A 14,935-nucleotide genomic window follows, 5' to 3' on the forward strand; every position below is an offset into this window, starting at 1 on the left:
TTATCCACGTAAATGTAATAGTTTCCTTTGGACTAAGACTCAAAGGTGGTGCTCCATTATTCCAGGTATATTCTTAAAATATTACATTGTAATATTTGTAATAACCATAGTGCTGGTCGTTCTGTTAAAATGTAACCCTATATTTACTACACTTCAATACTATCAATACTATCAATACTACACAGTTCTCGCTTAAGTTATTTCTAGAATTAACCTGACAGTTTTCCAGTAAAAAACATACCACTCACAGAGCAACATTGAGACTAAATGAAGATTCTGGGAAGTCAAAGTCAAAGACTTTAGAGATACAGGTCTACCATCAGGGGAGAGCAGTCGAATATCAACGAGCGAGACGTCTCCCTGAAGGTCAGAGGTCACAGACAGCAAGGGTAGGACATCTTCACTACACAAACGCTTATGACCACCTGTTCAATGTTTCAGAAGCTTTTTTTTACATTTTTTTAAACTTTTAAAAAATAATTTTACAACAAACTATTGAAGAGTAAATGATGTAACCTTTTTTTTTATTAGTTGCAATTAAACCTCCGACCTCTAGATGGCAGCAGTCGTTACGTCCTCCACAGCTAAAGGAAGAATGATGACTGAGGACGAGAGGATACAGTGAGTCCAGCAGCTTTTAAAGCTGATGTTTGTACATATTTTGGTTTGAAAACAAATGAAAGCAGTTACGACTTTGTCAAGAGTCATGTGGTCTGTAAATACTACAACACCAGAGTCAAGTACTGGACAATACTACACATATATACTTGTTACTACACTATCACAACACCAGAGTCAAGTACTGGACAATACTACACATATATACTTGTTACTACACTATCACAACACCAGAGTCAAGTACTCAACAATACTACACATATATACTTGTTACTACACTATCACAACACCAGAGTCAAGTACTGGACAGTACTAGAAATATATACTTGTTACTACACTATCACAACACCAGAGTCAAGTACTGGACAATACTACAAATATATCCTTTTACTACACTATCACTATATATCACTTTATATCGTATCCTTGTATCGTGATACGTATCAACACAATCTTGACAAAGACACACGCTTACTTACAGGGACATCCTCAGATGTGTGTAGTACTTCAGGGATACATGAGTAAGTCGTACTTTCTGTGGACTCATTCAAGTTTATTTATGGTGCAGCAAAATAAGTCTCAGAAGTAACTTTGAGTGATACAGTAACTTCCAACATATCTTTTTATTATAATTCCAATAAAAATACATAAAAAACATTATATATAAAAAATAAAAAATATATATAAATGTTGTTATAATAATATAATAATCTTGTCAGATTATTCGATTCAAACTTAAATTCAAGCTGTGAAACTACCACTAGAAGGAAACTAAACACTGTTTCTTGTTGATCATAACCACACGCACTCTGCTGTGATTGACAAGCACAGAGGTTTGCATGGAACCTGGACGGAATCTTTTCATTGTTCCTCCTCAAAGTGACTGTAAATCCTGCAGTGACGGAGCGAAGGCGACACACTCGGCTGCTGCTGATTTACATCCACATCCTCTAAGCGGCGTCAAGTGTTGCTGTGTGAGGGTCACACTGGCCCTGATGTCACGCTTTCATATTCCCTTTGCTGCAGCAGAAGCTCTCAGGGATTGTGTGACCCAGCAGTGACCCTCGCACACTTAGGTTTTTTAACTTTACCTTCACTAAGAGTTTAACTTCAAGTAAATGTTCTTCTCTCCAAGACGCAGTAACTTCTCATCATGACCATGTTTTACACTCATTACTTTATAAAGTTGCTCTGAAATCAAAGGCTGAGGACAGATCCAAGAGAACCAGAACAGTGGATTTACCCGAGTCAGCCGACATCATGGTGTCACTGGACACTTTCAATAACACGGAAGCCAGACTGAAACTTCTCATGGATGTCGCTCTGATCCAGGAACAGCTGCTCAGACACCAACTTCTCCAAGATCTTGGACAAGAAAGGGAGCTTAGAAATAGGCCTGAAATGACTGAGGTCAGTTGGGTCTAAGCCTCTTTTTTTGAGCAGAGGCTCCACAATGGCATGTTTAAATGCATTGGGAAAAACCCCTGAGGAAAGGGAGAGGTTCACCATATTGGTAACCCAGGGGCCAATTACATCAAATACTTTGATAAAAAGCCTACAAGGAAGGACGTCATCTGAGCAAGAGGAGGGTTTCATCTTGTTCACTAGTGCCGAAATATCACCCAAAGATACAGCAGTGAAGGGGTAGCAGTAGGGGTTCCAAACAAAGGGGGAGAGATTTTCTCTTTGATCAATTTAATTTTGTCAATGAAAAATCTCAACAATGCATTGCTGTCAGCTTCACAGAAGACAAGCGTGATTTGAGGAGCAGGAGACACGAGAGAATTAATCGTGTCAAACAACACTTTGGGGTTTTTCTTATTTGCTGCTACCAGTTTTCTGATGTAATCAGATCTAGCAGTTTCTACCATCTCATTGTAAGAAGTCTTCAGATCCCTGAGGTGAAGTCTGTGCACCTCAAGTTTAGTGGACTTCCAGAGACGCTCAGTCCTTCGACAAAGTCTCTTCAGACTCAGGAGATCTTCATTTGTCCAAGGGCACCGTTTTTTATGAATTTTCAAGTTCGATTTAACAGGTGCCACTTGATCCAGTATTTCAACACAATGATCAGTGAAACAGTGAATCAAACTGTCCACGTCTGGGCAGTCAAAGGAAAGACGTTCAAACATAGCAGAAAAACTGTCTGCAGTATCGGCTGAGATGACACGTCTCTGAGACCTAACTTTCAAAGGCTTAGGTTCAGGGATGAAGTCCAGGTTAAACAAGACAAGAGAATGATCACTCAGATGGACATCATGTACAGATACATTAGAGATGTCCAGGCCAAGAGTAAAAACTAAGTGTAAAATGTGGCCTTTTTGATGAGTGGGTTCAGAAACATGTTGCTCAAAATTAAAGGCTTCAGTTAAAGTTAAAAGTTCTTTATCAGAACAAGATGTGACGTCATCAACATGAAGATTACAGTCTCCAAGAATAAGAACAGATTCCATTTGAATAATGGAAGATAAGAAGTCACTGAAGTCTTTCAAGAACACCGCCGCAGGACCAGGCGGGCGGCAGATTGACACACAATAGAAAGGTCTTGTAGAACCAACCAAGGTCATCTGAGACTCAAAAGAAGTGAATTATTTTGAAGCGAACAGCGGTCACGTGGGTACCAGCTGTCACTCACGTTCAACTCGGTAGTAAAAGCCGAATTAAAGAGTGGAAATGAAATAATCTTACCAACTTTCGTTGAGGTCTGGACAGACGGCAGCGCTGACGTGTCGTCATGCTCTGCAGCGAGAGGAATGTCGATCAAACATCGATGACGTCCGAGTTGTTCCGAGCGATCGCGACTGCGCGTCTCATCCGGACCTGAACTCCAGACCGACTCGATCGCTTGTGGAAATCGCCCGGTACCCGAGAGATCAAACGATATTCCACAGAGTCCAAGTCGATGAGAAGCGTAGCCGGAAACACGTTCACCGGACGTTGGAAACGGCTGCGATTATATTCCTCCATCGACTCTCTGATGTTGAAAAGAGCATCACGATCATAGATGCTTGAGACATATCTTTAGTGATATGAGCATAACATCCGGACAAGTAGTCGTTAAAACGATTGTTTTTGTCAATTATTGCAGGAGCTTACGTTCAAGCAGCCGATCAAAGGCTCACCGGAAGACGATAAATAAAACATTAATGAATACCATATTATAATAGATAAATAAAATAATAATGAATACCATATTTGTCAGGGTGCGGAAGGAAACCAAGGCGCAGAAAGTGTCTGGTTGTCAAACTTGACAGATTTATTGACAGCAGGCAGAGGGATCGTCACAGGTAGTCCAGGCAAAATACATCCGACAGGTACGAAATCCAGAAAACAGGTCAAGGGCACAGGCAGGCAGAGAAACGAGAAGACGTACCAGGGGTCAAAACCGGCGAAACAAAAACAATCTCGAATAGGGAGTCTAAAACGTGAAACACGAACTAGATGAACAGGGAGCGACAAGTGTGACCTACCGACAAAGACTGAGGGGGAGTGAGCAGACTATGAAGGCTGCCAGCAATCACTGGCAGCTGCAGGAAACAAGACAGGTGAAGACAATAACAATCAGCAGGGGAAGGGACCGGAAAGGGAACTCAGACACAGAAGGGAGCAGGTTTCAAAATAAAAACAGGAAACACCAAGAAAGACACACGAGACATAACAATATTATATTAGATTCATAAAATAATAAAACAATAATGAATACCATATTATAATAGATAAATAAAATAATAAAACAATGATGAATACCATATTATAATAGATAATAAAATAATAAAACAATAATGAATACCATATTATAATATATAAATAAAACAATAATAAATACCATAATATAATAGATACATATAATAATAAAACAATAATGAATGCCATATTATAATATATGAATAAAATAATAAAACAATAATGAATACCATATTATAATAGATAAATAAAATAATAAAACAATGATGAATACCATATTATAATAGATAAATTAAATAATAAAACAATAATGAATAACATATTATAATATATAAATAAAACAATGATGAATACCATATAATAGATAATAAAATAATAAATCAATAATGAATACCATATTATAATATATAAATAAAACAATAATAAATACCATATTATAATAGATACATATAATAATAAAACAATAATTAATGCCATATTATAATATATAAATAAAATAATAAAACAATAATGAATACCATATTATAATAGATAAATAAAATAATAAAACAATGATGAATACCATATTATAATAGATAAATTAAATAATAAAACAATAATGAAAAACATATTATAATATATAAATAAAACAATAATGAATACCATATTATAATATATAAATAAAACAATAATGAATACCATATTATAATAGATAAATAAAATAATAAAAAATAATGAATACCATATTATAATAGATAAATATAATAATAAAACAGTAATGAATACCATATTATAATAGATAAATAAAATAATAAAACAAAAATGAATACCATATTATAATAGATAAATAAAATAATAAAACAATAATGAATACCATATTATAATAGATAAATAAAATAATAAAACAAAAATGAATACCATATTATAATAGATAAATAAAATAATAAAACAATAATGAATACCATATTATAATAGATAAATAAAATAATAAAACAATAATGAATACCATATTATAATAGATAAATAAAATAATAAAACAATAATACGATAAAATCAATAATAATGATTGGCTATTTGAGTATTAATAAAACAACAATCATTAAAACAATAATAAATACTAAAATATAATCAAAATAACAAGATGAATATGTAAATAGTAATACAATAAAAGCAGTAATAACAAAAACAACAATAATTAAAAAACATTTTTTTCAATCGAAAAAGTAACAAGAAAAAAGAGCCAAGTTCATGTACTAGTGGATCAGGTGAAAACATATATTAATAAGACCAACAATTAACGTCTTAAGAGAATAATAATAATAAAAGAGTTAAGGTTTATCATTGAAAACGTTGAAAAAATGTCTAGAAAAATACGTGAAAAAGACTCAAATACTTAAGTTCAAGTCCCAGCAGACCATGTGACCACGAATAAATGTTGGAGAAATTGTGAGTTTCTGAAGTTTGAAGTCTGTAAAGGAATAACAATGTAACAAAATGTCTCTAAAAACAGGAGGAAAAAATGCTTAAAGACTAAAATGTTACAGAAATTTGAAAAGTCCAGAAAAAAACTCAACATTTTTTTTTCATTTAATAAAGTTGAAAAAAATGACTGTGAACTCAAGGAAATGTTAGCAGAATGAGAAGTTGTAAAAACCGGGAAAAAAAACACCTTTTTATAAACCAACGTTGTGACACAGCTTTCCTGGTGTGTACTGTTAGGGGTTTCTCTGTTCCAAGGAACACCGACCCCTCCCCAGTCTCGTACGTGGTGGTGGATAAGAAAGACAGACACAGTATTGAGTTCAAGAGAAAAAATGCTTGTTTAGTGAATTATGCAAAAGTCAGAGATAAGAACTTACGTGATCATGGGCGCTAGCAAGCAGAGATATCTATCGCAGACGTCTTCGAATGCCAGAACGCAAAGATCTCACAAAACGGTGGATCTTTATAGTAGAATATTCAGGTTAACGCCTCTAGTCAATTGTGAATGTAGGATTGGTCAGTAACTGTAAACACTTGATTCTAAGATGGCCGTCGCACGTGGTCGTAGTGGAAATTTACCAAAGGTTGTTGTTTTCTAGAGAGAGAAACTGTTCCCAGCGACTTGCTGGCCTGTTGTGTCTTTCAGTGTGAGTTCTCACACAGGTGTCCAGAGACTTGCTGGGAATCTGGGATTGTTTAATCTTTCTGTGTGTGTGACCTGACCTGTGGATGTGAACCTGAGTAGTTTGAGTTTAGTTTAAGTGAATGCAATACAAGACCATGATTATTTAACATGAATTAAATATGTAAGATTATCAGTTAATCAAGTGACTATTTGAAATGTGTGTTAAATCTAGATGATTGATTACAGTAAAGTTGTCATTTCCTTACATTCCCCCTGATTGCATCATGAAATAATGATGCTTAAAACAAAGACAAGTCTGATTTCAAAATAATCGCGAATCTGATTATAAACTAAGCATGCTAAACTATCATCCCTATAGTGCCACACAAAGATTACATTTGGTGAGAAAGCAACATAGTAAACACATATTCATGCGGAACACTATTTGGGTGGACTGATCATGGCGAGGTTCAGCTCCAGTTAAGTCTTGCCACATCTGGAGACACCGGTGTATGTACTCTCCAGGTTCCTCCATTGGCTTCGGTGGCAGATTAGAAAGTTGTGAAGCAGAAGTGAAGCAGACAGGAAACTGTCGTCTGATAGCATTATACACAGCCACGCGGTGATACTTCGAAAGGATCGTCAGGATTGACGTCTTGAGTATTTGCTTCCTGTTCAATATTAGCTGCAGCCGTTGCGCCAGCAGCCCTGGAAGTGATGATGCGGAAATCTCTCATACACAGTTTGTCGCCCATAGTGTGATGTTCAATGCTACGAGTCCAAGGTGCACCTCCCTGAGAGAGAGGAGGCATATTCTCCACTATTGGCTGCAAATCCTTACGAGTGTAAGGAGAGTATAGGGCTTGTGTAGGATTGTTAGGAAAAGAAACCATGGGCATTTGAGGAGTACCACGGGAAGGGTTCCTTGCATACTCTTTTAGTGATCGTAAATTATATTCACGTTTCGGCTTATTCGAGTCTTAGACTTTGCACCTCTAGGAGGTTGGGTAACTACTGGCGCCAGAAAATCTTCATTTTCAGGATCACCTTCAACAAAGTCACATGCTTCCGATTTTGCAGTTGGAGAACCATCATGTGCAGTCATGTGAAGCGAACTAAATGCAACAGGTGGGATTAACTCACATAGCTGGTCCCTTGAGGCTTGCTCAGCCTTACCTGCGGGAGTACTACAAGTATTTGCAGCTGACATTTGGGCACGTATATTTCTTGTCGGATCCTGATTTGGCATTTCCTCAGTCAACTCTGCGTCTTGGAATTCGGCTTTCAACCACTTTCTCAGGTTTCGGTTTCTGTCATTAGTGCTAACCAAATCAAGCATCCCAGAAACCATGGTGACAAGTGGAGCTTGAATATCAGATATCATCTGATTGTTTATCTGAGGACATTGTTTTACCATTGTCTTTGATGTATTCAAATCTGTATCAAAATCTGTGACACAGTGGCGTGATAATGCAGCTTTAGCTTCTTCATAGGGGTCAGGATTTTGAGCAGCCATTGCAGAGGGTCTACAGGAATGAATGGGTGGAGCCACAGGAAATAATGTATTCTTTTTTTTTGGCCTCTGGAAAAACTGCTAATATCTATACTGACTCAGCATCATGCTGTCTATATTGATCTTCCTCATTGGAAGAGGAAAGGGTTTGTTACAGCCACAGTGGCTCCAATTAAACATCTCTCTGAAATGAATGACTTTTTGATGGGTTTATCATCACCACGTGAGGTTGCAGTATTGAAATGCAAAGGTCATCAATCAGGGACTTCTGTGGTTTCTAAAGGTAATGCTGAAGCTGACAAGGCCGCTAAGCTAGCGGCTAGCTATCGTGCTAATTTGATGGTTGCTTTACCGGTCCTTCAGGGGGAGGTTTCTTCCGCCATTTCTGAAGAAACAGTTGAACAGTTGCAGTCTTCAGCCAGTCACGAAGAAAAATCTTTGTGGTTGAACAGAGGTGCTGTGAAAGTGGGTAAACTCTGGAGGCATAGTGATGGGAGACTTATTGCTCCAGCGGTTCTACTAACGAGTTTGTGGCAAGAGAGTCATCATCTTGGTCATGTTTCCAACAAGAAAATGATGTCGAAAATTGAAAGGTTCTGGTGGCATCCCTACTTGAATGAAGTTGAAGTTGAATGAAACTGACTGTTTTGGACTGTCAGGCATGTCAAAAGTACAATCCTAGAGCTACCCTCAAAGTGGGGATGGGTTCATTTCCGCCCCCTAGTGGTCCATGGAAGGAGATTGTTATTGACTTCACAGACATGGGACTTGACAACAGGGTAAAAGGTTTGAGATACATACTGGTGTTTGTGGATGTGTTTTCTAGGTGGGTTGAGGCTGTTCACACTAGAACTGAATCGGCAGCGGAAGTGATTAAGTGGTTGATACCTAGGTTTGTCCTTCCTAGGCGCATTAGGTCTGATAATGGTACACACTTTTCTAACAAAGACTTGAAAACAGTGGAAGACTTATTTGGCATCAAACATAGTTTTGGTTCTGAGTATCATCCTGCTTCGCAAGGTCTGGTTGAGTGAGCCAATGGGACACTCAAGAGGATGTTGGCAAAACAGTGTGTGGGGACTAAACTGAAGTGGCTTGATGCATTGCCATTAGCGATGATGGCAATGAGATCTTGCCCTAACGAGACTTTAGGTCTCTCCCCTCATGAGGTATTGACCGGAAGGTTGATGCCTGGACCTAGCACATCTGGTCCATTTAGAGAACCGGACGGTTCCCTTGAAGACATTAGAGTTGATCTTTCAGATTATATCTCTGCCTTGAATAAGATTGCACAAACTCTCACTCACCAGGTGCCGGAAATCCTTCAGAGGGACCTGGAGGAAGGAGATCTACAACTGAAGCCAGTGGATTGGATCTGGCAGAAACCCTTTAGGGTTCACTGGAGTCTTCCAAGGGGGAAGGGTCCGTTTGAAGTGTTGGAAGCCAAAACTCATTCCATTAAGGTTTTGAAGGAGGGAAAGCCCTCCAATTGGATACATCTCAGCCACTGTGCAAAAGCTGAGGATCCCAAAAGATCCCTCTCTGATATCAGATCTGACCTAAAAGCAATATGTCAGACAACAGCCGAAAGACCTGGCATCCCTTAAAGAGACCAAGAATGTTCAGAATTTTAGCTAAAATAATAATTCTGATACTCATACTGCAAACAAATCTCTCCATCTCAGATACATTCACTAAGGCCACTGATTCTGCTACAGCCAAGATCAAAACAAAATCTGTAGTATTGGCCAAGCCCATGAATTTGTCTGCAAGACAAAAGCGTCAGGCCCCAAACTATCCTCCTATCTACAACACCAAGGAAGGAAAGGATCTGACATTTCAAATTGACCGAAACTGCCACGCTCTAGATTTATTGTATGGCGTTGTGTCTGACAGTACTATTCCTCCAATTTTTACTCCCATTAAGAATGATTACACATGTCTCAATAGGGTGGGATGGGTGAATGAGAGAATACGTAATTATGGTTGGTTAACTGATAATTGGTGCCCTACTAATATTAATGTTACAACTTGGAATAATGCTACATCTTTGCCAGTCTGTAGAGCTGACCTGTTCTGGTATTGCGGTGGTCGTACCCTTCACAACATATTTAAGAAGAATTGGGAAGGGCAGTGCGCTCTTGTAAGATTAATGCTGCCGGTAACTATGATTGGCCCCGAATTATCCTCTGATTTGTCTGTTGATTGGAACCATTTAGATCCCTTAAATAACTACTTGAGCAAAAGACCAAGAAGGGCAGCTTTTGATGTAGATTTAGATCTTTCAGAAGGAGGTATCGCTTACTATGACGCTATTGGAGTACCTAGGGGGGTGCCTGAAGAGTAAAATGGCTAATGAGATACTATCAGGATTTGAGTCTATCTTTGTTTGGGTCACTGTCAATAAGAATATCAACAGAATCAATTTTCTCCATTTTAATATTCAGATGTTGCAGAATCTCACCCGGAATGCAATTCAAGGTTTAACCGATGAGCTTTACCAGAATTCTCTTATGACTTATCAGAATCGGCTTGCTTAAGACATGTTACTGGCTAATAAAGGGGGTGTGTGTTACATGTTTGGTGATTCTTGTTGCACGGTTCTGCCGAACAACACTGCTGAAGGGGGCTCTGTCCAGATTGCGTTGAATGGGTTAAGATTATTGGCGGAGAAAACAGCTTGTGAATCAGGTATAAGCAATCCTGTGTCTGACTATCTGTCTGATCTATTTGGTAAATGGAAGGGGGTAATTATGTCTGTAGGTACTACCCTACTGACTGTTTTTGGAGTCCTAGCACTAGGTTTCTGCTGTGTCATTCCATTACTGAAAAAAAATTATTGAGGAATGTATTGTTTCTGCTTTGTCCAGAGAATGCGATGCTGTTCATCACTTTCCTATGTTTCAGGACGAGCTCAATGATGCACTGTTGACGGGGGAGTACGTCAACAACGCTCACCAGACGAGCCGACATTCATGGTCGTCGAAAACGGGCTGCTCCTTCCTTTTTACCTTAAGAAGTGGATACTGGCTCTATATCAATATATATTCTAACAAAATCTTTACTTCAATATAGGCTAATGAGATTTTAGTTAGCTAGTGAATATGTTTGTTTTGATTACTTAGCATTCAATGAATCTAGTTTTAATGCATAATTACAGTAAAGTTGTCATTTCCTTACAGTACTGCAGTTGATACAAAACTCTGTAGCCAGAATTCCGAGCCGCTCCAGTCGTTAAAAGTTTCAACTCGTGAAGAAAAGTCAGTCTTTCATATTTTATTAAGTTCCATAAACATCAATAACTCTTCAGTTGTGATACAAAAAAATGAAAGTAACCAAGTCGACAGTTCTTTGTACAAACACACTGGAACCTTTCAGTCGCCCCCGTAGCTTATTGCTGCACTCGGGTGGGAGGAGGCCCCGGGTCCGGGCCGCCCCCCCCTGCGGACTGTACAACATCGGGAAAAACCCCCAAGAAAGTCTTTTGTCTGATTTCGCACACGGAGACAACGAGAAAAAAGGCAGATGGAAGTTTGGAGTCTTTTCCTGGAGGTAAACGGTTCTGACCCGCCGGGAGGTCCGGTCCCCGACAAGAAGGTCCCTACGAGAGTCGGACCGGTTGGCTACGAGTCTAAGACGCCGGAGACTTGTTGTTGTGTGACCTGGACGGGAGAGAGGAACGGTTGAGAACCCGGAGTCTGTCCCGCAGCACTCGGCAGCCATGTTGGATCGAGTCCCAGAGTTTGACCTTTGACCTTATCCGTCAACGCTCCACCTCCAGAAGAGTTTGTGCTCACAAACAAACATGTTTTTTTTTTTAACTGTAAGGAAATGATAACTTTACTGTAATCTAGATGATTTAACACACATTTCAAATAGTGACTTGATTAACTGATAATCTTTCATATTTAATTCATATTAAATAATCATTGTCTTGCATTGCATTCACTTAAACTAAACTCAAACTACTCAGGTTCACATCCACAGGTCAGGTCACACACACAGAAAGATTAAACAATCCAAGATTCCCAACAAGTCTGTGGACACCTGTGTGAGAACTCACACTGAAAGACACAACAGGCCATCTTAGAATCAAGTGTATACAGTTACTGACCAATCCTACATGTACAATTGACTAGAGGCGTTAACCTGAATATTCTACATTAAAGATCCACCATTTTTTTATTTTTTTATTACAAACAAAATAGTAGAACAAAATAGTACATGCAAGTATAAAGTACAGATTAAAAAGAAAGATGAAACACAAAGTAATAGTAATGAAAAACAAATTACATAAAATTTACAAAATACATATATTTTTCAAGAGTTAGAAAAAGAAAATAAATGCATCTAAACAGACAGAATGGAAAATAAAATGACATATCTCCTTAAATGAAATCACTTCTAGTTGGTTTGACATATTCTGTCCATTTGGTCCACATCCTGTAGAACTTGTCCATTTCTGTTTGGAGGTCAAAGGATAACTTCTCCATCTTATAGATGTCGTAAATGATGTCTATCCAGTTCTGTCGTGGTTCAACTTGGAACCACTTCCTCGTGATACATTTTTTACTCGCTGCCAACAATATGAAAAAAAAATTCTTGTCTCCATTGTTCCAGTTTTCGGTTGGTAGGTCACCAGGTACATGTTTTCACCTTTACAGGGAAGATTCACACCAAAAATGTTGTTAATATGGCTGTGGATCTCTGTCCAAAAAGTTTTGATTCCACTGCAGCTGCAAAAGACATGCCAGTGATTTGCTCCATTATACCCGCAAAGTCTCAAACATGCTTCATCCGTGTTTTTTTTGAACGGGTGTGATTAAAAAATCGAATAATATTCTTCCAACAGAACTCCCGCCATGTATTTGATCTTGTTGAAAACCTTTGTAGATGACAATTTTTTTCCCAGCTCTCATTTGTGATCGATACATATCTCCATCCTTTTCCCATCGCTGCCTTATACAGTGCCTTGCGAAAGTATTCGGCCCCCTTGAACCTTTCAACATTTCGCCACATTTCAGGCTTCAAACATAAAGATATAAAAATTTAATTTTTTGTCATGAATCAACAACAAGTGGGACACAATCGTGAAGTGGAACGAAATTTATTAGATAATTTAAACTTTTTTAACAAATAAAAAACTAAAAAGTGGGGCGTGCAATATTATTCGGCCCCTTTACTTTCAGTGCAGCAAACTCACTCTAGAAGTTCAGTGAGGATCTTTGAATGATCCAATGTTGTCCTAAATGACTGATGATGATAAATAGAATGCACCTGTGTGTAATCAAGTCTCCGTATAAATGCACCTGCTCTTTGATAGTCTCAGGGTTCTGTTTAAAGCGCAGAGAGAACCATGAAGACAAAGGAACACACCAGGCAGGTCCGAGATACTGTTGTGGAGAACTTTAAAGCCGGATTTGGATACAAAAAGATTTCCCAAGCTTTAAACATCTCAAGGAGCACTGTGCAAGCAATTATATTGAAATGGAAGGAGTATCAGACCACTGCAAATCTACCAAGACCCGGCCGTCCCTCCAAACTTTCATCTCAAACAAGGAGAAGACTGATCAGAGATGCAGCCAAGAGGCCCATGATCACTCTGGATGAACTGCAGATAACTACAGCTGAGGTGGGAGAGTCTGTCCATAGGACAACAATCAGTCGTGCACTGCACAAATCTGGCCTTTATGGAAGAGTGGCAAGAAGAAAGCCATTTCTCAAAGATATCCATAAAAAGTCTCGTTTAAAGTTTGCCACAAGCCACCTGGGAGACACACCAAACATGTGGAAGTGCTCTGGTGCTCTGGTCAGATGAAACCAAAATCGAACTTTTTGGCCACAATGCAAAACGATATGTTTGGCGTAAAAGCAACACAGCTCATCACCCTGAACACACCATCCCCACTGTCAAACATGGTGGTGGCAGCATCATGGTTTGGGCCTGCTTTTCTTCAACAGGGACAGGGAAGATGGCTAAAATTGATGGGAAGATGGATGGAGCCAAATACAGGACCATTCTGGAAGAAAAGCTGTTGGAGTCTGCAAAAGACCTGAGACTAGGACGGAGATTTATCTTCCAACAGGACAATGATCCAAAACATAAAGCCAAATCTACAATGGAATGGTTCACAAATGGATGTATCCAGGTGTTAGAATGGCCAAGTCAAAGTCCAGACCTGAATCCAATCGAGAATCTGTGGAAAGAGCTGAAGACTGCTGTTCACAAACGCTCTCCATCCAACCTCACTGAGCTCGAGCTGTTTTGCAAGGAAGAATGGGCAAGAATTCCAGTCTCTCGATGTGCAAAACTGATAGAGACATACTCCAAGCGACTTGCAGCTGTAATTGCAGCAAAAGGTGGCGCTACAAAGTATTAGCGCAAGGGGGCCGAATAATATTGCACGCCTAAAATTTTATATCTTTATGTTTGAAGCCTGAAATGTGGCGAAATGTTGAAAGGTTCAAGGGGGCCGAATACTTTCGCAAGGCACTGTATATCCTGTGTTCTCTTGTTTAGATTGTAGAATTCCTTTGTACAATTTAGATACTATTTTATTACTATTATTTGCCTCCAATAATGAAATGAAAATCTCTAGTAATCCTTTTTCACATGCATCAATTGGCTTTTTCAAATTTTGATTAAAATAATTTCTGACTTGTAAGTATCTGTAAAAATCCTTTTTTTTCTAAACCGTGTTTTTTCTGAAGGTTTTCAAAACTCTGAAAATTCCCTTTGTGAATAAATGATTGATAATCAGTTATACCTTTTAAGATCCAAGTCTTAAATCTGCCGTCCCTTTTATTGCGCACAAAATCTGAGGAAAAAGCACCTCAAGAATCCCCTAGGTGGCATGATTTAACCAATTCCTGCCAAGATTTTAGAAAAATGCTTGTAAAAGTATCATCTACAACCTTCACTTCATCCTGCAGCTTCTTGTCTGCCATGAGAGCAATCAATGGAACAGCATTTACGCTAGAACCTTCCAAGTTCTTCCAGCCTTCAGTGTAAGATCTCGAACAGAGACAGATTAAGG

Source organism: Callionymus lyra, chromosome 15, assembly GCF_982586985.1.
Source record: "Callionymus lyra chromosome 15, fCalLyr1.hap1.1, whole genome shotgun sequence".
Classification (NCBI taxonomy): Eukaryota; Metazoa; Chordata; class Actinopteri; order Syngnathiformes; family Callionymidae; genus Callionymus; species Callionymus lyra.